The sequence below is a fragment of the Sipha flava genome, unplaced genomic scaffold (assembly GCF_003268045.1).
Source record: "Sipha flava isolate LNK unplaced genomic scaffold, YSA_version1 220_pilon_pilon, whole genome shotgun sequence".
Taxonomy (NCBI): Eukaryota; Metazoa; Arthropoda; class Insecta; order Hemiptera; family Aphididae; genus Sipha; species Sipha flava.
This window is the reverse complement of record NW_020272849.1, coordinates 36433-59741: the sequence shown is the minus strand read 5'-3', so window position 1 is coordinate 59741 and position 23309 is coordinate 36433. Positions and strand designations below refer to the sequence as shown.

General features: G+C 28.3%; 1 protein-coding gene and 1 pseudogene across 4 annotated transcripts in view; one reads left to right on the top strand and one right to left on the bottom strand.

The window, feature by feature from the left end:
* The window catches only part of LOC112683134 (neuropeptide CCHamide-1 receptor-like), a 169475-nt gene extending 150135 nt beyond the window's left edge, over positions 1 to 19340 (bottom strand). For all 4 annotated transcript variants that reach the window (XM_025554029.1, XM_025554032.1, XM_025554031.1 and 1 more), the window contains exon 1: positions 18865 to 19340. The gene's annotated coding sequence lies outside the window, so the exon portion shown is untranslated. The remainder of the gene's footprint in view (positions 1 to 18864) is intronic.
* On the top strand, positions 12137 to 12728 carry LOC112683147 (annotated as a pseudogene).
* Positions 19341 to 23309: the final 3969 nt, after the last annotated feature.

Genomic DNA, 23309 nt, shown 5'->3' with positions numbered 1-23309 from the left:
CACCACATTGATTGTAATCAGTATTGTAAGTTGATGAATTTGATTGTGCTCTATATTAATACTGTATTAAATATATTTTTTTCAAGCAACAAGTGGATAAACAAAGTTTTATGATTTATAAGATATTGGCACTCTACTAGAATACCTTATAATGGTATTATGGTCTTCAGTGATGTATTTACAAGTTTTTTATGGTCGGAGTGGGTAAAAATTATTCTAAAAAATACATACAAGTTATGAATTAATAATTTTATTATTTTACAAATATTTTTATATAAATAAAACAACCAGATGATATAAATTAATAAATCTGTATCTTTGTAGCAAGGTTAGTTATTTATGACTTTTTTTTTTTAACATTTTTTCCTCCTAGGCCTGGTTGTTTGGATGAATTGAAAAAATATATAAAAAATAGATAAATAAATAAACAACAAAAAAATATAAAATAGTAAATAAAACCTTATATAAATGAAGGTGTTTTTTAACATATGCAACTAAATATAATGTAACGTTCATCGTTGTCACCTGAATTTAGATAGTACGTGGTGATTTATACACTCAATACTTTTACTAAAAATCAAGTATTAAATCACTTATAAAATGAAAAGTATAAAAGTTCTTACCCGGATTTATAGTACGATTTAATAACTAGCCTAGAATCTATATTTTATTTAAATCAATATTCAATAATTTAATATTATGTTGAAGATAAACTTAAAAAAATTGAAAATTTTATTTAATATATTATTAAAATTATAGTTATAATTATTAACATGGTTTTAAAATTATATTTAATGAAATGTGGGAGGAATTCCCTGTGGGTTTGGTTTTGGAAGTGACTTGATGGGTGGGTTGTATTTTCCATTCAATATACTAGTTCTATTTATTTTTGAGTGTGTGCATGAATCATATTCAAATGAAGTGAAGTTTCTAATATTATATGCGAGTTAAACTTTACGTGTTTAACAATTGCGTGACCAAGATGATTTTAGGTTTTGAATTTTACTTTTTTTTAACTATTTTATCTTTTTCATTTATATCATTGATTATATAATGGGTAATTAATTTATTCCTCCCATTAAACACTTAAATATGATAGCGAGAACAGCAGTCGATCATGATGTAGAACACGAATAAAATATGTGGAAATGCAATCTAACAATCTTCTAAAATTTTCTTTACTGGAACGTATATTATAAAATTGAAACAATACAATAATTCAAATTATATGGAGAGAATGCAATTTGTGAAGTTAGCAGATTCATATATATATAAATTATTATTTTATTGCACAATACATTTTTAATAAAATTTTAATAATTTTCAATTTACAATTATCGCTCCATGATAATATTATAGCTATGACGAATTGAAATTTCATCATCAAATGATTAATCATTTGGAGATATCTTAATTGAAGGAAAAATTTTTTGTAAATTGTTTATGTCATAAAACGATGTTAAAAAATAAAAATGTACTTACTTTTATCATATAATACGGTATGACATGGGTGTCAGTGTGAATGACGTGGAAAATTATAGCTGCTTAGTGGACACGATAAAAAAATGCTTGGTTAACTTGTGATCAGATTATAATGCGAGATGGATGCCTGAAGGTAGGAAAATTAATTTTACCTTTCTGTTATGTTATCGGTGAACGCGATTGTTCGCGTTCTGGCACAGCTCGTCGTCATTGCTTAAACAGCAGTTCACAGGCTGTCACAGTGTGAAATATCCAAAAACTCACCGAGATGTAAAGTAAACGATATATATTTATTATGTATTCACACGAGCATTTTTGTACAATAAACGCGCGTGTGTATGTGAACGATAAATCGAACATTACGTGGACGCACTCACGCACGCCTACCGTTGAGATTAATAGCTATTAGAACTGATCAACCGTAATAATTGTGAGGTTGTTCGTTTCCTTTTCTCGCGCTCATGCAGGCTTCACTGTCCGTTGCAAGCGAATCTGACGGGTGCGCGCACATGTCAAAGCGGTTCCGCACCTACAGATTGCCACTGTTTGCCGCAAATAAAACAACAATTATTGCCGTTAACAAATATGGTTTCTGCAGCGCATTTCCGATTTCTCCCCCCCCCCTTTCCATGCAGGATGGAAAAAAAAAAATAAAAGGGGGGCAAAAAAGAAATGGATAGAAGGAAAAAAATAAAGAGGTGGTGAGCTGTTGTAGTGTTGTAAAAAGGAAAACAGAAGAAAAGGAGACAAAGCAGGGTGGTGTGTGTATTACAGTTGAATAAGGGGCAATGTTTGGTGACTATGATGCACATTCAATAGAGGAAAACCCATATGTTATTTTATATACACACTTTATTGAAAACCAGAGAATTACGCCACACATCGGAGCAAAGAATAATTTGGCTTCTATTTTATTGTTACGCCGCGTGATGTTTCTTTTATTCACTTGCGATCGGTCAACTTCGGATTATTTTTGTCCAAATTGAAAACGCCCGAGTATTATCAATCACTATCGTGTCGGCGGTGTCTACGGCTGGGGCGATATTGCCCTCGTTGCTGTATTGGTTTTTTTTTTTTTTTTAAGACCTCTGTTCCAGGAATAATCGTTGGTTACGTAAAAAAAATTAAAGACACACACGCTATTCGGAACATCAATCCTACTTTGCAGCTGTAGTATCGACTGGTGTTTTCATTCGGGTAGTATATAGATGTAGTAAATAGGGTAATTATATAGAACCTCATTAAAATTTTGAAAAGGTTAAATTATACGTAGGCATAAAGTTAAATCGAAAATTTTACTAAAGGTTTAGGCAAATTAATTTATTTCCTTGCTATTTTACTGAATGCTTATTACGAGTTAAGCTGGTAGTAAAAAAAGTAAAACTTTTTTATAATATTCTAAAAAATATTTTCTTGTTAATATTGTATTATTGAGTGTTTATTGTTTTTATGATTCAAATATAGGTATTCATATAATAACCTATATATAATAAATCTAACTCATAATTCAACGATATAAAAATAAAACACCTATACATTTTCTCCTTCGAAATGTAAAGGAGCTATTCATTTTGTTGTATATGGTCTTTATCTATATTGAACACGATATATTGACTAATAACAATCTAATTTATAGAATACAGAATAACAATAAAAAATAATTAAGTAATAAGAAAATATAGTTTCAAAGAAAATGAAAATATTTAATTTTTCTATGATTTATTTATCTTGCATTTAGTTTAATTAATATAGATAAATAGTAAACTTACATAAAAATACAATTTTTAGACGTTCATCAGGGCAATTAGTTAAATAGCTGATTTGACTGTATCCATATGACTTATAAGCATCCGTATTTGCGTATTATAAATGTTTTTCAGGGATGGAACAAAACCCGCGTGGGAAAATACCACTCGCAAGACCAAAATCAAGATGTTTCAATTTAACTTAGTTAAAAAGGATGGGCAATCGCTAAGTGGAGACGTAAGTTAGAAAGAAGGAAAAATGGATAAGAAAAGACTGGTTGTGAGATGAGCTACTCTCGAAAGACCTTTCCAAACATGGAAGAAGAAGAAATATTTTCCATACTACCCCACAACTAAAACAATAAAAACAAAAACATATCCAGGGGGTCCATAAGTTCTGAACCTCCCTGAAATTTTTATTTACTGGCATATAAAATCATAATCCTTATAATTTAAATTAAAATAAAATACTTTGTTATTAAATAAATGTTATTCAAAAATATTTTATCGTATATTTTTTAGTACAAAAATAAACCACTATAGAATGATCAAATTTCGAATATTATTTTATTGAGGATAGTCGATGTTTAGAAACTTAAAATACTAAACATATTGTACAAATATTGTAAATCTAAAAAATTGCTAGGGCCGACATTTTTATTTATTTATTTTATTTCAGCCAAAAATTAATTACAATTACATGATAAAAAAAAGTTAATTATTTCATTAAGAATACATTAAAAATAGCTACACATTTACCAACTAAGCTATATGGTGTGAAAAATGGGTAAATTTAGAATAAATACCTTTTGAAATTATGGATATTTAGGATATATACGATGCAAAATTTGATATAAAATATATTACTGAAGATTTTGGCTACATTACCAGTTTCTACAACAGCAGTCGAACGTTAATTTTCATCACAAAAGTGCTTAAAAACATTGCTAGTAATAGAAAATGAGCGTTTAACGGGACTTGTTCTTCTATCAGTACATTGGAATTGTCTATATTTATAGACAAAGTTTTGGATATAATAGCTCAAAAAACAGAAAATATATAAGTACTATAGACAATTGAAAATACTAAATAATTATAGATTGAGATTTCTTATAAATATTTATCAGTTTATAAGAAAAAAAAAAAGGTTTTATATTTCAATTATGTATGAAAATTGTACTAATATTTATTTCGATACCTTCAAAAGAAACCCTGGCTACACGCCTGATCGAAAACATTGAATTCGCATTTCACGAGTACATCGTCGTAATTAATTTATACTTTATGTATTCATTAAATACATTTAAACAATAATCTTGTAAAATAAAAAGCTCTATGCATACAATAGAACACACGCACACACATTTGTTATATATTAGGTGTTTAACATTGAAGTGTGTGTCTGTGTGTGTGCGCGTGTGTATTTGCTTATGTTTAAACTTAATATTATATCATATTATAACGGTGTGTTCGTGGTGTCGACTGACTTATAAATAACACATAAATTGTGAAACTTTTTTTTTATTATTACAAATTATCGATTTATCGCTACTGCTTCTGTCGATTTATAAGTTTGCTTTAACGGCAATAAAAATGTATAATTTTTTTATATTTACTTATGAAATGAAGGCATGAATAGTTTAAGATATCTTATTATAGCACTTTTGGAAATTAACTCCATTCTAACTTTTACCAAATAAAAATGATAAATTTCAGGCATCGTTTTATGTAGGTTAATCTGGCAGTATTTGCTGAGTAAATATAATACTGATTTTCAGGGAACTTTTTACCTCAGATATTTTATAATGCTTTGAATAATTATTTATCATGGTCCAACAATAAAATCAAAAGTAAATTACTGCAGAAATACAGTAATTTGTTTTTATTTCAAATAAAAATTAATATTTGCGACATTATAATACTTTACAGCGTGAATTGTGGAAATTCATTTCCGAAATGTACTTTTACCTCCCACATATTGTTTTTACAACCTTTTAAAAAAATATAAATAGTATCAATTACAGATTGAAATATATTTTTATACATCTGATAATGTATAATAATAACGGACGACCTAAACGCTTATGCTTCATTTTAAAATGTATGAATAATCACCTGGAAGTGTAGGAATTTATAAGTTGACATTTCTTATTGAAATTATATCAACTATAACACCAATTTGTTCAAATATTTTAGTATTATTTTTTCTGTCATATACAAATTACGGTTATGGACAGGTAGAAGAAACGTCAAATTAATATCCATTTCTGGCTATAATATAACATATGAGCGTTTTTTTTTTTTTACCTAAAGTTATCTGCACACAAAATATTGTTTTATCGACATCGGTTCATATGGGTCCTTTCAAATGACAACTTCAACTGTATGAATATAATACAAGTATACAGTATTACCAATAGCCATAATACTTTAGCAGCAATAATATATTTTATTACAAAAATACTGTCATAATGTACAATTTACAAATGCATCTGATATCCGAGATGGCTTTATAACGGATCGAACGTCTTGCTGAATAATTATTAAACAAACATATATTATACTACAGAATAAATTATACACTAATTGGATGTACAATATGTTAGTTTTGTCTTTTTTAAATATAACCGTCATAACGTTCTATTATATGGTCACCATATGTGTTATAAATAATATTGAATCCATTCAACATCGTTTTTTTAAATTTAATCTCCTATAAAATCAAAAATAATAAAACTAAACATGGTAAGTTACTTGATAATTTAAAAATACAAAGTCTTTTATGTAGAAGAAATAGTTTCAATATAAAATTGATTTATAATCTACTAAATAATAAAATTGATTTTCCAGAAATTTTAAACTTAATATCATTAAACGTTCCTCAAATATCACTTCGTTCTTATCCAATGTTTTATATGTCAACTCATACACAGAACTATAGAAAAAAAGTCGCCGATAAGTCGAATGCTGAAATTATGTAATAAAATTAATAATTTTGATTATTATCATGATTCCTCGATATTATTATGTAGGTTTTTTGTAACTCTTTTCATTTATAATACCTTATACATATATTCTTTAGCTAATTTTTTTGTATCTTTATTTAATATTATTTTATTTGTATAATAATTTAATTTTCTATGTTACTTTTAAAAAAAATAAAAATAATTATAATAACATTTACGACGTTTATTGCACGTTATAAATAGTTGCCGACTACCACGCATTATTTTTTAACAGTCTTATTCTCCAGTATCTCAAATTAAATCAATTGAAATAAATACATACAAATTATATTGCTTCGGTTTTTTATCTAAGTTCAAATATTTATTCACTTTAGTTTTAATGTTTTAATTTCTAAAAAATATATTAATAAATAAACAAATAGCCTATAATATAATATATAAATATATATTATATAGCAATAAATAAATACTTAGCCTGTAGTATTATTATACTTGTAAAGTACGACCGATTTTAAATTAAAAATTCATCATAGGGTATATAAAAAAATCTATAAAATCGCGAGTTAATGCATTAATTTTTATATTATTTTAGTATATACCTGACGATGAATTTTTAATTAAAAACTGGTCGTACTTTACAAATATAATAATAATCCAAGCTAAACATTTGCTCATTTATTTATTTATAAATTAATTTACGGGAATTAACTATTAACTATTTTTTTTTTCGCTTTTTCAGACCATTTAGGCCCATCGCCACTTCCGCAATCTCGCATCTTTATCATTTTCTTCTCCATTCAGTTCTCCCTGACTTTTAAGGTCTTCTTTAACTCGGTCTTCACTATGTTACCTTGGCCTACCCCTCGGTTGACTTTTATTAGGTTTCTACTTCGTCACATTCCGTATAAGTTGGACTTTGGCCCTCCAAACATGTCTGGCCCTCTTTAGTAGCTGACTCTTAAATGTGCACTGACCATTTACTAATTTGATTTTTTATTTAGTTTTTATTATTTTATTAATTTTTAATTAATGTACATTATTACTTTTATTTTATGTTAAGCATAATGATCGGCAAAAATAATAATTATTTATCCATGGTTTGATTGTAAAACTTATTATTCATCGCAAACGTGTGGAATAATACGCAATTTGTTAGGAGAATGCCATAAGTGTGATTTATTAAAAAATATGAAATCGGCGAAAAATAATGTCTGTTATAAATAATTATTTATTCCAAAATTGTGTCAAATTATATTTAAGAATAAAAATGCAATCATACCGGCCGATGTTGTTTATATGTATGACATATAAACAAAGAAAGATTGATGATCTTTGAAAGGTTAGGATTAAGGAGAATCATAAGGCCTTAAAATAATATTGTAAATAAAGAATACGAACGACCAACGTACGCAGAAATAAAATAATTGTGTACTGAAACCGATATAGTAGGTGTTCTATAAAGCTGAAGACTTAGTTGAGCAGGACATGTGTGGAGAGCGAATGATGGAATGGTAAACAAGATCACAATGTGAAACAGTGGCATACAAACGGGGGGGGGGGGTAGGGGAGTTTGAACATTGGCCGTATTTTTTTAAAATTATTCCAATAGTTTAATAATAATTAATTATTGATTTTATTGATTATAATTTAGTGGTTTATACGTCATTAGTTAGCAGTATCACGGTTATCAAGTTGGATTGGAACACGACCATAGAACATGTTTTATGACACGACCGCGCTATCAATTTAACAATTTGGTGACAATTTGTGATAATGTGGTTTTTTAAAACAGTACAAAATGTGTAATTATTATGACTATGGGGGGTGTGGCGAGCATAGCCTCTCACTTTTGTATTCTAGTAAATTTTCAGAGCTCTCCCCATTGAAAATTCGTGAGATCGCCACTGATGTGAAAGACAGATCGAATAAGACCAAAAGGACAACCAAGACAATGGTGGAGTGACTGTGTCAAAGATGATCTGAAATTTATAAGAATCAGAAATGGAGAAAAGCTATCATTGGATATGGAGGCATGTCGAGACATAATCAATCCAGTGATGGGTTTAATGACTCCGAAGCCAATATGATACAACCTTAGATAATAACATGGCGCAGTAACAGTAATAAATTAGTTATCGTATTAAAAGTAGTATGATGGTACACATATTTTGTGATATGCGTCCGTGTTACATAGCTCGTTTTTTTTTTTTTTTAACAATCATCATTACAATTTTATACTTTATTTACGACAATGGTTTAAACTTTATTGTAAATTAATAATAAATAATTTATCCGTTAAATAGTAATCCTTTTTCAATGAAAATATCATGTTTCGAAAAAAAAATAAAAATAAAATTCGTAGTGTAGAGATTTTTGACAATGACAAAATTTTAAAGGTAACATTTAATTAAAATAACGCGTAATATATGAAGAACAGATAATACAGATCACGGGACCGTTTTTATTACAATTTGCACGATCCAAAATGCAATTATACTCATTTTTGACACTCTTTAAGACAAATAATTTGAAATATTGCGACTTTCTTGAATAAAAAATTAAATAAAATAACATACTATTGTTACAATTTTTCGTAATTTCTAATGTACCATCGGTTCAAAAATCTTAAATGCCATTGAAGCATTCGTAAATAACAGTAATAATAATAATAAATAAATAAATAAATAAATAATAATAATAATAAAAGAAAATAAAAAACCAATTAAATAAATAACAGAACTTTGATGTACTGTAGAGTTATTTATTTTATAAGACTTTTTTACACATTTTATTTACGTCTTACATTAAAAAAATATATTGTATTATAATATAAATTATATTTAAATATATTTATATATAATTAAATAAAAGAAAAATGTCTGAAAAAATATATATATATTATAATATCGATGAAAATGGTTACTAAAAACAATGAATCAAATTTCATCCACTTGTCGAGTGACATATTATTGTTATTACACTTACAATATATTGATCACAAATCATAAATTATTAAAATATATAGTATTCGTAATAAATATCCTACTGTCAGATTTAAATTCTACTGGAACAAATTTCATATTCTGAGATGTGAAGTTATTTGAGAATACTTTTTATTTGAATTCGAATAATTTTCAAATTTATGTTTAAAAAATACATGTATATCAACAGTTGTACATTATAACTCACTAACAATTAAATATAATTTAATTATAATAAACCTTTTTTAATTTTATTATATTATAACAAATGTGTATTGGCATGTTTATATTTGTTTAGATTAAATAGTATATTCAAAGATTTAATTCAATTGGAAAATATGGTATGTAATATTGTAATGTTGATGATTAATAGGGCTCGTAAGTTGATGCATTTTGCATTTTTTTTTTTTGAAACTTTTTATACGATTATCTTCTGGCCATAAATGTGTTTCATTAGCATGTAAATCCGAATAACTAATTTTTATTTTGTATTTTTTTTTTAATTTTTTGTTGTTTATTACTTTTTAAATAATTTTTTGACATTTTTATGTCATTTTCCCACATGTTTAGTCATTTTTACAGATTTCACACTAGTTCACTTCTTATCGTTACTTGTTGATCATTATGTCGATAACTTCAGACATCCGATTTTATATTACCAATTACATTTGTCGTTGTAGTGATATACATAAATCTTATTATTTATTCCTAATATTCGATTAGTATCCAATTTTATCTTGTCGATTACAGTCGTTGTATCATTGTTGTTTTGTAGTGAATAGTACCTATTATATCTAAATTTTATTATTTTTTCACATAATATTTTCAAAAATGTTTAAAAAAATGTATTTTTATTAATTTAAAACAAATATTTGTAATTTTCAAAGGACATTTTTTTTCATTTTTATTTCATATTTGCATATATTTTTAGGTCATTTTTTAATGTTTTTAAGGTAATCAACTTCCTAGTCCTAATTATTAGTATAATACCTTGGTTAAATTTTACAAATAAATACATCGAAATTAAAAGCCAGTGCGGTTAAACGGTAAAAAAAACTTAACCGTCCAAGATCACGAATGTTATTGTGACCTTATAATTTAGAACTACGCATTTTGTAACATTAAAATAATATTATTGATTCGAGACATTCAGCCGAAAAAATGGGCACGTTTTCAGCAATGACACTGAGTGTTATATATTTCCCACGTGATATGAAGCGAGTGGAAATCACCCACATGGGTGTGCTAATAAGTTCTAAAAAAATGTACCGGTACATAAGTTCCTTCATGAAAAAAAAATACATCTATAATAAGAAAGCTCTCACTTTATTCAGACTTAAAATTGACAACTGAAATTATGTAAGAAATTACGTACATACATATAAAATATATAATAAATTTGAAGTTTTTTTAAACGATTTATTATCAATGTTTCGACTCAGAAAGTTAAGTGCGTAATTTTATCGTCACATAGGAAATTTCATATTTATACTTTTTTACGTGCCGTAAGTTTATTTTTGTTCACAGAAAAAACTTACTCACCACCAATATATTTTTATTAATATAGTAACTGAAATAAAAATCAACCTGTTCTGGAATTGGTTAACTTAAAAATTTGGAAACCTTAACTTTAATCGGATCCTATATTTCAAACAAATTAAAAACCATTATTTTAACTATAATCTTAGTTAAACAATGCTTAATTTTTAATAGTAATTATAATAATATCTTGTAAGTTCAAAAAACTTAAATAAATTAAATATTAAGTATAATAAATAATAATATTAATTCAAATTTGTACGATTTGTAAATGTTTTAAATTCTGAGTGTAGTGAAGATGTGCATTTTTCTCAGTAAATACTGTTGGTTAATAAAAACGCTACAGTGTATACATATACAATCATTGGTGTGCTCAAATTATTTAAAATAAATACATTTACACTTTACCCTGAGAATAAAAATTAATTTATATATTACTTTTGTATGAATATTTTATTTTTAAGTTTTAAAATGGAGTAATTAATTAATTTCTGTAGCTCTCATAGCTTAGTAAATTTTAAAAAATATTGATGGGCACATTACTGCCTATAAAAGTATTTATCTTTTTTCTAATAACTAAAAATAAATGGTATTTTTCAGTATTAACCGACTTTAAAACCATTTTTTTTTTTTTTTTGAAAACCTAGACTGAAACAAAAAATCCTAATAGGTTCCAGTCCCTGGCAGTAAAAATATGAAGCCACTTATCCGCTTTCTTTCGTGTCGTAGAAAAGTCGATTTGTACTATGCCGTGCCACGTACTTTTACAGTACCTATCTTATACTTTTTAAAATAAAATCTTCATTACATATTATATTATTTAATCGTAAATAATCAATTATAATCGGTAACCACACGTTCAAACTAATTTCGCGGTAACGTATTATGATTACTTTGGTAACGTGTAATGAATTCCGTATACAGCATACACTACCGGGTTCACCTAAATGTGATCCCGTGATTCAACCAATTGGAGACAATTATTTTATATGATATGGCGGAGTTTCAAGACCATAATGAACCATGGTAATACCGCATGAATGTTCTGAACTGTATTATAATATATTTGCCATTGCTCGTCCCTTACGATGTTCAGTAAATTGAATCGAGAACCGAGTGCAGCACCTGGGCTTTTCATCTTTACAACGTTTCGGCCATGTACGGAAAAAACGGTCGCGAAAGCTGCGCAAAATCGCCCAATGATACATTATAAATAAACAGCACAATTCTGCGCCGGCTTTAGTGATATCGCTATCATAACGCTAACGGATCGGGCAAATGTGTCGTCGTCGACTGCTGGCGATAAAACGGTAAGACATCAAAATGGTTATTATTATTATTATTATTATTATTTTTATTATTACTTTTGCTATTAATATGACATATATATATATATATATATAAGCGTGCGCTGTACATAAAAAATATGTTGCTACCTATTCTGAACAAAAATAATGCTAATATTTATATACCTTATCATATTTTAAAGATAGGCATTAATATTGATGGCCTTCCTATTTCTAGGAGTTCTAAATCACAATTGTGGCCAATACCAATTTCCATTTTAAATTTTAAAGAGCTTATTAATAATGTTATAGCTGTAGGAATTTATCATGGATATACAAAACCTAATTCTATTGAAGAATTCATGAATCCATTTATTTTAGACCTCTTAAGTATTATGAATTCTGGTTTGAATGTTAATGGAACTCTTATGAAATTAGAAATAAGTAATTTTGTATGTGATTCTCCAGCTAAAAGTTTCCTTTTAAATGTGAAGTCTCATAATGCATATTTTGGGTGTACTTCAGCTAGAAGAAGGTGCATATGTAAGCCATAGAATAGTGTTTCCTGAAGTAGATTCAACATTAAGAACTGACTATTCTTTTCGAAATAGACTTAATGAAGATTATCAAAAAGGACTTAGTCCATTGGAATTATTGCCAATTGATATAGTAGATACTGTTTGTCTTGATTATATGCATAATGTATGTTTAGGTGTAACAAAAAGATAAATTGAATTTTGGTAAAAGGTAAAAAGGATATTCGAATGGTTGATAGTAATATTCAAGAAGTGAATAATGCATTATTAAATATAAGAGATTATGTACCATCTGAATTCTGTCGTCTACCTCGACCACTTAATGATATTGAATTCTGGAAAACTACAGAATTAAGATTTTTTTTATTATACTCTGGTCCTATTGTTTTAAAAGGCAAACTTAAAAAAAACTAATATTCTCATTATTTACTACTAGTTTTTGCCATTAGGATTTTATTATGTACTGAAACTTGTTTTATATTAAATGAAAAAGCAGAATTTTTACTAAAAAAATTTGTTCAGGAATATTCTATATTATATGGCAAACATTGCATATCTTATAATGTACATAGTTTAATCCATCTTCCTAAATTTGTTAGAACTCATGGGTCATTGGATAATTTTAGTTGTTTTCGTTATGAAAATTATTTACAGACCATAAAAAATTCCTTAAAATCAAATAAATACCCACTTCAAGAAATTCATAACAGATTAATAGAAAAACAAAATTTAGAACTATCCCAAAAATATAAGATTCTTACAATGTACACCCCATCCAATGAAATAGAGCACAATACATTTTCTCAATTTTATTGTATAAATGATAAACTCTATGAAAAAATAATTTTTAACTATTCAAGATTAGCGATAGATATTTCTAAAGAAAAAAATAGATATTTGTTATTAAAGGATAACTCTTTAGTTGTTGATAAAATTATTAAAAAAAATATAAGTCATAACTTAAATTTACTTATAAGAAAATTTTTAAATTTTAAAGAGTTTACTGAAAACCCATTTTCATCCATAGATGTAGGCTTTTACATAGTCAACATTAATGAACTATCTAATAGTTATTTAATAAATATTTCAAGTATTAAGTATAAAATGTTCTATTTCTGAATGTATGGCACTTCATCAATAATGGTTACATTATGTCATGATGTACAATTTTAATTTGTTTATTTTGTTTGAAAAATTGAAATATTATTTAAATGTATACCTTTGTAATATTTAATTAATTTTGATATATTTACTATTTTATCTGTTATGACTATATTGTATTTATTATTTTTACTTTTTATGCATTGTAATACAAATACAAATGTAACTATAATACTAATGTACTAGGTATTTATTTTGTTGTTTTATTAAATTTACTACAGTAAATAAAATATTTTTCAATACCAATTGTTTTACTTAATGTTTTATATCTATTATAAATTCTTATTTTATAGTAAGCAGGGTGAACTTTGAGAGTTAATTTATTCTATAGTTTGTATAAAATATATATTGACAAGTGTTAAAAGGATTAGGTGAGTTAAGTATTTACAATTAGTGTAATCGCATTTAATTTGCTTGAAATAAAAATTATTTATGAATATATTTCATAGGGGAAGGTAGGGGGATCCTAACTGTATGTTCATTTTAAGTCACAAAGGAACATATTATATTAATAATATATAATTATATAATAATATATATAAGGAACTATTATTTGATAGTACCTAAAAACGTCCCAGGAATAGTTATTAGAAGAACATTTTTGGAGTGTTTCTAAAACACTATTTATGTCATAAATATCTGATAACAGTTAAATAATGTTTCACATCATGTTACAAAAAACATGGCATAAGGCGTTTCTATGCTGTTTTTGGAATTCTTATGTATGTTCCATAGGAACGTTTCAATGTTTTTTTGGAACGTAATTTTTATGTAACTGAAACATTATTTTGTACAGTGGGAGGCAAATGCATCATGAGTTGTGAATAATTGTTATTATATTGAATTATAAATTACCTTCATAATAATAACCGTTCAAACATATTTGGACACCGGTACGGATTAAGGTATAAAATTATGTTAAGTTTTATTTCGATAATTTGTTTTTGTTTTCTAAACTATTAATCAATCAATCTAGAGCATATAAGGGGAAGATGATTTAGTGAATTCTGAATAAAAATGTATAAACCTCCTAACTGTAAAAATAGAAGTAAGTATAGTTATAACATTATGAGATATATATTTAAACGTATCTTTTTAAATTAAACGGGATTAAACTTTGCTTATGTCATCAAAATTATTTTTAAAATAAAATAATATAGTTAAAATACAATTTGCTATCGGAAAAAAAATTTGTTTACAAACAACGATTCCTTTGGAAAGTAAGAAGGTTATCTTATAACTAAAGACAAATTAATGTAAGAATTTAATGACTTAGAAACAAACTAACGAAGTCCTAGACAAAAAACATATTTTCCTAATACAATTTATGATGTTATAAATATGTAATAGTCAGTCTGGTATTTATATAGGTACTTTATTATTATGCTCGTTTATTTCTCAGTCATATACTGCATTGTTTTTGATGTTTCTAGATTTGTTCATAAATACGTTATTTTCCTCTTGATCATAGTAATATTTGAATGCCCATCTAAAATTGAATACTGATAGTAATACTTTTCTAGATAATATTATTCTCCAGTTATAAACAAATTACTAATTTTAGTTACTTCGTCTTCATTTTAGGTATGGTTCGAAAAATTGATTGATAATTGATTTGAGACTATTTCAAACAAAAAAATTAAATTTATCGTCTTGTTATGAGTTAACGCGATTCAATATTAAATAATTCTGTAATAGTAAAAAAAAAAAAACAAATCGTAGTAATATTTCCATAATTTTGTAATCGAACAAATCAAAATTCGTTGAAATACATTGTATACTAGTATTATATTATATAAATTCCATACCTCAAATGTTTCGAATACATATACTTATTTACTTATTCATAGTCACATGAACAGATATACTCGTACAATACCTATGTCAGTATACTTAATAATGTCAAAGTTATAATTTTTAAGATCAAAAAAAAAAAAAAAATATAACTAGAACTATCACGAGATACTTGGCAGGTATGTAACATCGAAAGTATTTCGTATAAAAAATATGCATTAATACATTAAAGGAAACAAATATAGCATAAATAAAAATATAATATTTAGATTTGTTTTTGAAAAATTATTCTTTATTTGCAAGATATATACTAATCTAATACCAAAATTAAAAAATTAAAAATTACTCGTCAGAAACCTATCTGTTTGAATCTGCTATAATGCAGTCATTTTTATTTTATTAAATCCTGAACCTTACATATGCAAAAGACATTCAAATCTAAATTTAATTTAATTGTTGGTTTTAGTTTTTATGACACAAATATTTCAAAATGTACAAATTTAGAACTATTTATAACATATTGTGTACTCGTATATTCATGACGAAACCAGAATTATTGAATTGGAGGGGCTAAAAATGGTTTTGGCAGGGGCGTAGGATATTTCTGTTGGGTAGGCCCACTATAAAACTACTCACCAACGGAAATGGGAATTTTTCCGATTTTTTTATTAGCCTACCATAATTTCAAAGTTGTCAATGATTCTTATTTATCTGTCAATTCTTATAAATAATTGAATAATAAACAACTTGAAATAACAAATAACAATAAATAACAAATTGAACGAAAAAATAAATAGATAGTTTCAAAAGATGCAATTTTTATTTAAGTACCTAAATATGAGAGTTTTATGAAATACAATTATGAATATTGATTAATATACGCATTTTTAATTTATTCTTGAAGTAAAAATTCTAATCTTCTTGACAGCAAACTCGATAATAACAGCTGATGGGTTATCCATAAATTGTCACTTATTTTTCTTTCTAAATATTATTGGTTTTATTCTAGAAAAAATCTGGATAGGCTCGGGTCTACCATGCCTACCTACTGGTTACACCCCTTGGGTTTGGGCTGGTGAGATAAGAAAGGATCGGTTCATCCTTCGCCGTCCCCCTTAAGTTTATAAATGTATTTCCAGCCTTTTAAAATAGTGTTAATAATATTGATTAAAATAAAATTTATAAATTAACTGTGGTCATCGTGATGATATAACATGGTATAAAAAACTATAATGTTTATACAATTTTAGTGTTGGATAATAGTTACCACAACATGCATGATAACCGCCAAAAATATAGTATTAATCATTGTAGAAGTATTACGCTTATATACCATAGACAAGCACCCGTTATTCGTCAAAATTTAGCACTAAATTTCTAAAACACTTAAATACCAAATAGTAGTATAGTATGTTACCACACATCAACATGACTCATAAGGGAGGACTATAGTCCCATTAAACCCCCTCCCCTTAGCTATGACATTGTATATGCCAATTTTATTATTGGTTTTGACGATTTATTTCCTTAAATATATTTTGTGTTATGCACAAGAAGGACACTCTATTATTAAGGTAAGTGATTTGATTTCGGTTTAATTATTATTTATTACATATCTACCAATATCTAGTAATTAGTATTAATACAAGTATTCAATATACATAAAGCCTATCAAGGATCTAAAAATCTGTAAAAACTAATAACAATATTTAATACATTTTTTTAAATCAATTAAGTTGTACTTTTAATGCTATCGACACATAAAAGTTTCACGGAATTTTTGACACGACGTCACGGCATTATCTTCAAAAATTCGGTTGTTGTTGAAAGTGTTAAATAAAACAATGTAATAACTCTTTCCGGCATTATGGTTATTACTGTTAACCACATAATTTTTAGTTATAATGCATTTTCTAAAAATATATTGGTTGAATAGGTATTGCCCCAAGCATTTTAGGTACCATATTAATTAACCACCCTGCGCTAAAAACACAGCCTATAGCACTCAAATAGCCAACGTGATAAGGAAGAGGGGGATCGCCGTGCCAATTGTAGAGTGCGTTGCGAAGTGTCAGCACGTCAACAGTCAGTCAGTCTGACTCGCCATATTAGATGTTACACATCAAAATAAAAAATGTTAATTAAATATCGCTTGTAAAACTGCTGACACAAACTAATGTTTTCTTATTCGCAACTTGATTCTTAACGAACTGCTGTCGCACGTACACTTCTTGTTTTTAATAATAATTATTCATTGAAATTTGTTCAACCCACGGTAAGAAGCGTCATAATTTCAGTGGGTCAAATATAATTAGTATCGTCTTGATTAAAAACTTTTAATATCTTAGAAAAAAATCTAAAGATATAATTAGTATTCTTAATGAAAACGAGCAATTGCATTATATTTAATTTCACTGTAAGCGCGAAAAATATAACGAATGTGATGCCAGTCAGGTTCGTAAAAACCATGACCTAGTGTACACGTGCAACGAAGTGAAAAGTCGAACTAGGAAAATGAAACTACTGCCGAATAACACTATAAAAGATAATAAAACACCAGTAAATTTCGATATTTTCTGAACATGTTCCACGTTTGGAATGCAGTACCTCTTTATCATGTTCCAAAATGCAAAATGTAAAATTAAAAAAAAAAACCAAGATGAGATTAAAAAAACTTATATAAATGACATAATAACGGTGTACTCCTGTAATATACACATTGCGTTATTTTAGTTTTCGAATTTAGAATTTTAATATAATTGCTTTTAAAAGGGTATTAAGATTACGTACGAACAATATTCTACATAATTATTGAACAAATTTTTAAAATTTTCGTTGGATAATACACACGAATAAAATCCTTAAGCAATATAGTTCGTAATATACAATATGTACTGCTTATGGTATTTATGAGAGGAATTGTCCAATGATGTACAAAGTTGCTCTTAGTATCTAAAAGACAGGTACGATGCCGAAAAAGAGCTGTTCCTTCCTACGACGACCTTTAAAAGTAGATGGCAGCCTTGTACAGCGCCGATAATTACAATTATTTTTGTAATATACAAAACGTATTTTTAATAAATGCTCTTAGGCCTGTGACGTGAACTGCAGTTAAATATGAACCTATCACTTAGTACCATTTAAAAATTACTTTAATATCTTTGTACTTAAAGTAATCGCATAAATCAATAACACGATATTTGTGTTAACATCATTAACCGTTTTTGTGAGTCCAATTAATACAATTTCGTATTATGTACTTTCAAATATTTCGCGTACACGCACCTTTACTCTTTATAAAATGTAAAGTGCACGTTGCAGTACATATATAATTTTAGCTCATATATATATTTATGTATTATGATTATACTCACTGGACTCGATTCTCAGTCATTCGGCAAGTTATGATTAATGAAGAAGGCGACAATTAATACCCGTGAGCAGATTATGTTTTCCGCGGCACAACAAAATCGAACGGTACACCACGAGGAGAAAATCGACCGACTGGCTGAGGGATCTCGCTGGTATTCGCTGTTTACCCGATGTCCGCCAATGTTCTCTGATCTAATAACCCGTGTTCGTGCCCACGGCCGTATGTAGAAAAACACTCAACGAAAAACGTTGTCGGACGGATATCGCTGTATAATAAATTATACGTCGCTGAAACGTCCGCGATCGTCGTCGTTGTAAGACGCGCGCATGCAATAAGCACAACGACGTCCACCCAGGTCGGTGCGCGCCAGTCGAACAACACGCGACTTGTCGCCGTCGCGTTGCGGTTTCTACCACGCGCAGGGCAACGGCCGACGATGACGCGTGGCAAACGGCAAGCCGCGGTGTGATTTCTCGCCCGAAGCCGGTCACGGTCGACCGGAACGCTCCGAACGTCGTGGCCGCGCGGTCAATCGAGACACCGCGGTGTCACCGGCGGCGTGCTCATAAGCGGACCTTCGGCCCAAAACTTGGCAATGCTAATATTGTTTGTCTCGAGGTAACCCCTAGGTAGGGGGGGTGTGGTGGTGGGGAGGGGTAAACACACCTGCCCTGATGTAAAAAGTTTTAATTCAGAAATAAAATGTATCGATTACAATGCATTGGAGAAAATTCGATCATAGTTTGAATTGGTATATGTTAATATACAACGAATTGTAGGTTACCCATGTACAGTTAACGAATAATAATACTATTTTTTTTTTATCGTATTAACATAATAACAATTCACTATAATTTATAAATAATTATAATGTTTTTCATATAATTTAACTAAAATTATAGACTATTTTGACTAACTTGACTCTGGCAAAAATTAATTTTCAAAATATTATTACTTTCTGTAATAAAATAAAGAATTTTTCAATCAAGATTATTTATTTGAGCTATTTATAAAACAAATGTATTCAAATTTAAATACTACAATATATACTGATAAATAATAAAAATCATATTAATGTAAATAATTCAAGGAAGTATAGAATTCTTAAAATATTACCTTGAAGGTTTGGTATATTATATAAAATTATATGTACCAATTACATTCAATCCAAAAATATATACTTCAGATTTAATGAAATCCAAATATTATTATTTTACGATCATATTTTGTTCGTAAAAAAAAAATATTTATATTTTCTTTATTTATAATGGAAGATTTTAAGACAAATCCGATTTTTTTTTTTATATATAAGAAATAATACCGCTGATTAAATATTTGGGATTTCTCAAAAGCTTATTATTTTATTTATAATAAACTAGATGTGCATACATTGGCTGTACTTTTATACAAGTGTTTACAAAAACAAATTATACTTATTATAAGTTCTTTCTTTAACTCATTGAGTATAATTAATTTGTATATTTATAAAACACAATAGAAAAGCATTCAAATCGATTTTCATGTAAACATAATTTAAGACTGTTTTCTTATTTATACAATTCAGGTTCTGCATTTTTTAGCCTTATATTTATTATAGCTGAAAGAAACGTTTCCTACTTCATTCAAATGCACATTATATTTTAAATTAAACTGATTTTAACAAAAATATTTAAAAAAAAATTATTATAATCATAAACCTAATTTTAAATCTAAATCCAATGTCAATATTATGAGTATAATATTTTTATTTTTTTTTTTATTTAAAATAAAGTCTTCAACATCTTATGGTTATTAACCTACAATGTGACTATGTAACAATGAGAACAGAATATACATTAACAGATATTTATAATTTACAATTTATGGTAAAGATAAGTGTATTGGAAAAATTTGCAGATTGCATCTGTGTTTTCTTCATTGAGGGCAAGTCGGAGGCATGTTGAGATTTTGAAAATTTTTCGTGCATCGGCGTATTTTGGGCATCTGGTGATAATATGGTCGATCGAAAAGTTCTCGTCGCATGTATTGCATAGTGAAGCAGGTTCCTTAGTTATGAGAAAGGAATGGGTGAGGTGAGTGTGGCCTATTCTGACTCTAGTTATAATGACATTGTCCCTTATTTTTAGGTTACAGAGAGAATTCCATTTTTGGATGGAAGGTTTGATGTTTCTTAGTTTATTCGAGAGAACACTTTGTTGGAATTTCTGTATGTAATGAAGTCAAGGTAGTAATTTTCGTCGCTGTTGTTCTTTTGAAAAAAATGAGCGAAAGATTCAGTGGCATTTGAAGTGGAAACTATTTTATTCTGGTTGTAATGTAATATATCAGGAATTGTTTTGAGATTGTTTCCTTTAATGGAATTTATTTTGTTCCCTATTATTTTTGGAGATGTTTTTGTGTTTATTGAGGGCGTGAATTTTTGCCAAGAGAGGGTTTTGCTATTCTTAGTAATGAAACGAGCGCTGGCCCTTGCACTTTTTAAAAGTATGTGGTCTTGGCATGATATAGTTTTTTTAAAGTGATTAAGTTTCTTTTTGTAGTTTTGTATGGCCTCGTGACAATTTTTATTTCACCAAGGGACATTTTTTTTTCCTGGAGGATAGGTTGGTCTTTAATTCGATTGATTTTTTGACCGCTTCTAGAATGTTGTCTGTGAAATGTTCTACTATTAAGTCAATTTTGTACTGGTTATCACACTGGTTGAAGTCTATTGGATTATTGCTAAGGTCTTGCTCGATTAATTCGGAGAATAGTTCCCAGTTGGGGTTCAGAAGGTTCCAATAAGTTCTTGATTGGGTGGGGGGAGAATGGTTGGAGTATTGGATTGATATTGGCCAGTGATCGCTGTTGTTATATGATGGTAGTACTTGCCACTCGAAAAGGGGTGCAATGTTAGAATTTGTGATGGAGAGATCGATCGCAGAGAAGATACCGTTGGCTGTGTTATACCTTGTAGGATCATTATTGTTAAGGAGGAAGAGGTTCTCATTGTCGAGAAATTCTTCAACCATTTTACCACGGACGTCGGTGTGGGATATATTGCGGCTATTAAAATCGCCTAAAAATATGAAGGGTTTGGGGAGTTGCCGTATAATATCTATGAGGTTTTGTTTTGTAAAAGATTTACTGTTCAGAATATAAATATTGCATACACATAAGTGTTTTTGAAATTTAACAAGCGTAGCTACTACCTCAAGATTAGAGAGAATAGGGATATTTTCGCTTTCAAGAGAATTGTTAACGAAAGTAGCTACACCTTCGCTTGCCCTGTTGGCGACAGATCTGTTTTTAAAATAACCAGAGTAATTTTTTGAGCTGTATGGATGTCCTTAAGGTTAGTTTCTTGTAAGCAGACAATTTGGGGTTGAAAATTATAGATAATACGGTTAATATCAACTGAACGTCTGTAGAAACCATTGATGTTCCATTGGATAAATGTGATCATGTTTAAATAATGGAGTTAGATTTTGGGTAATGTTTTATTGGTTGGTTTGGTTTATGTTTGAAGTCTGAAGAGTTGGTTCTTCAGAGTGGGGTATTGATTGAAATAGGAGTTTAGTTAATCTGTTTATTTTGGATTTAGTTTTTTTATCCATCATTAATGGTATTACTTTTTTGGCCATATCGAGGACTGCAGTAGCTTTGGATCCAATATTATTGCATAGATCGTGTATGTTTAAGTTTTTGTTCGAGAAGTTTTCAAGAATATATTTGAACGAGATTAGGTCAATGGAAGAGTCATTGTTTTGAAATATAGCCATGGCTGGTTCAAGAGGGTCATCTAACTCTTTAGTGGTCCTGATTGAGGAGTTTTATCTCGATCTGAATTTAATTTTTTTTGTGGTTTGGTTTTTTGAATTTGTGTTTTTAACAGCAAGTACATCCTTACCTAACTCAAAAATATGAGGGGTCGACGTGGGGGAGGATGGCGCTGACGGGATTCGGGAGCTAGCCTTTTGAAAATAGTTTGGTGTGTCTGTGGGCTTATTATATCTGTGAAATTTTAATCTTGAATGATTTGTTCATTATTATTATTAGATATCTCGCTAGTATTTGGAGTTTTTTCGACTTTTAGGCGCGTTGTATTTACTAAAAGAAGGTGAGGAATCGTGTTTGAATTATTAGTTTTTTCAGTGATATGCTGGGAGGAGATATTGGTGGTTGTTCATTAGAGGTGACCATATTTTCTGTCACAGGTGGGGTAGTATATATCGTCTTACAAGAAGATGATACGTGGCCAGTTTTTTTGCATAAAAAGCAAGTTACAGTGTCGTCCGTAATAAATATACTATATGAGGTATTGTCTAAAGCAATAGCAATTGATCCTGGAAGTTTAGTGAAATCGTCGGGATTTATATAAAGTTGCCTGCGAAAGCTAGTGATGTGCGCAAATTGGTCGAGTGGGAGGCCAGCTTTAAGCGCCGTGATTGGAGATGTTGTTTTACA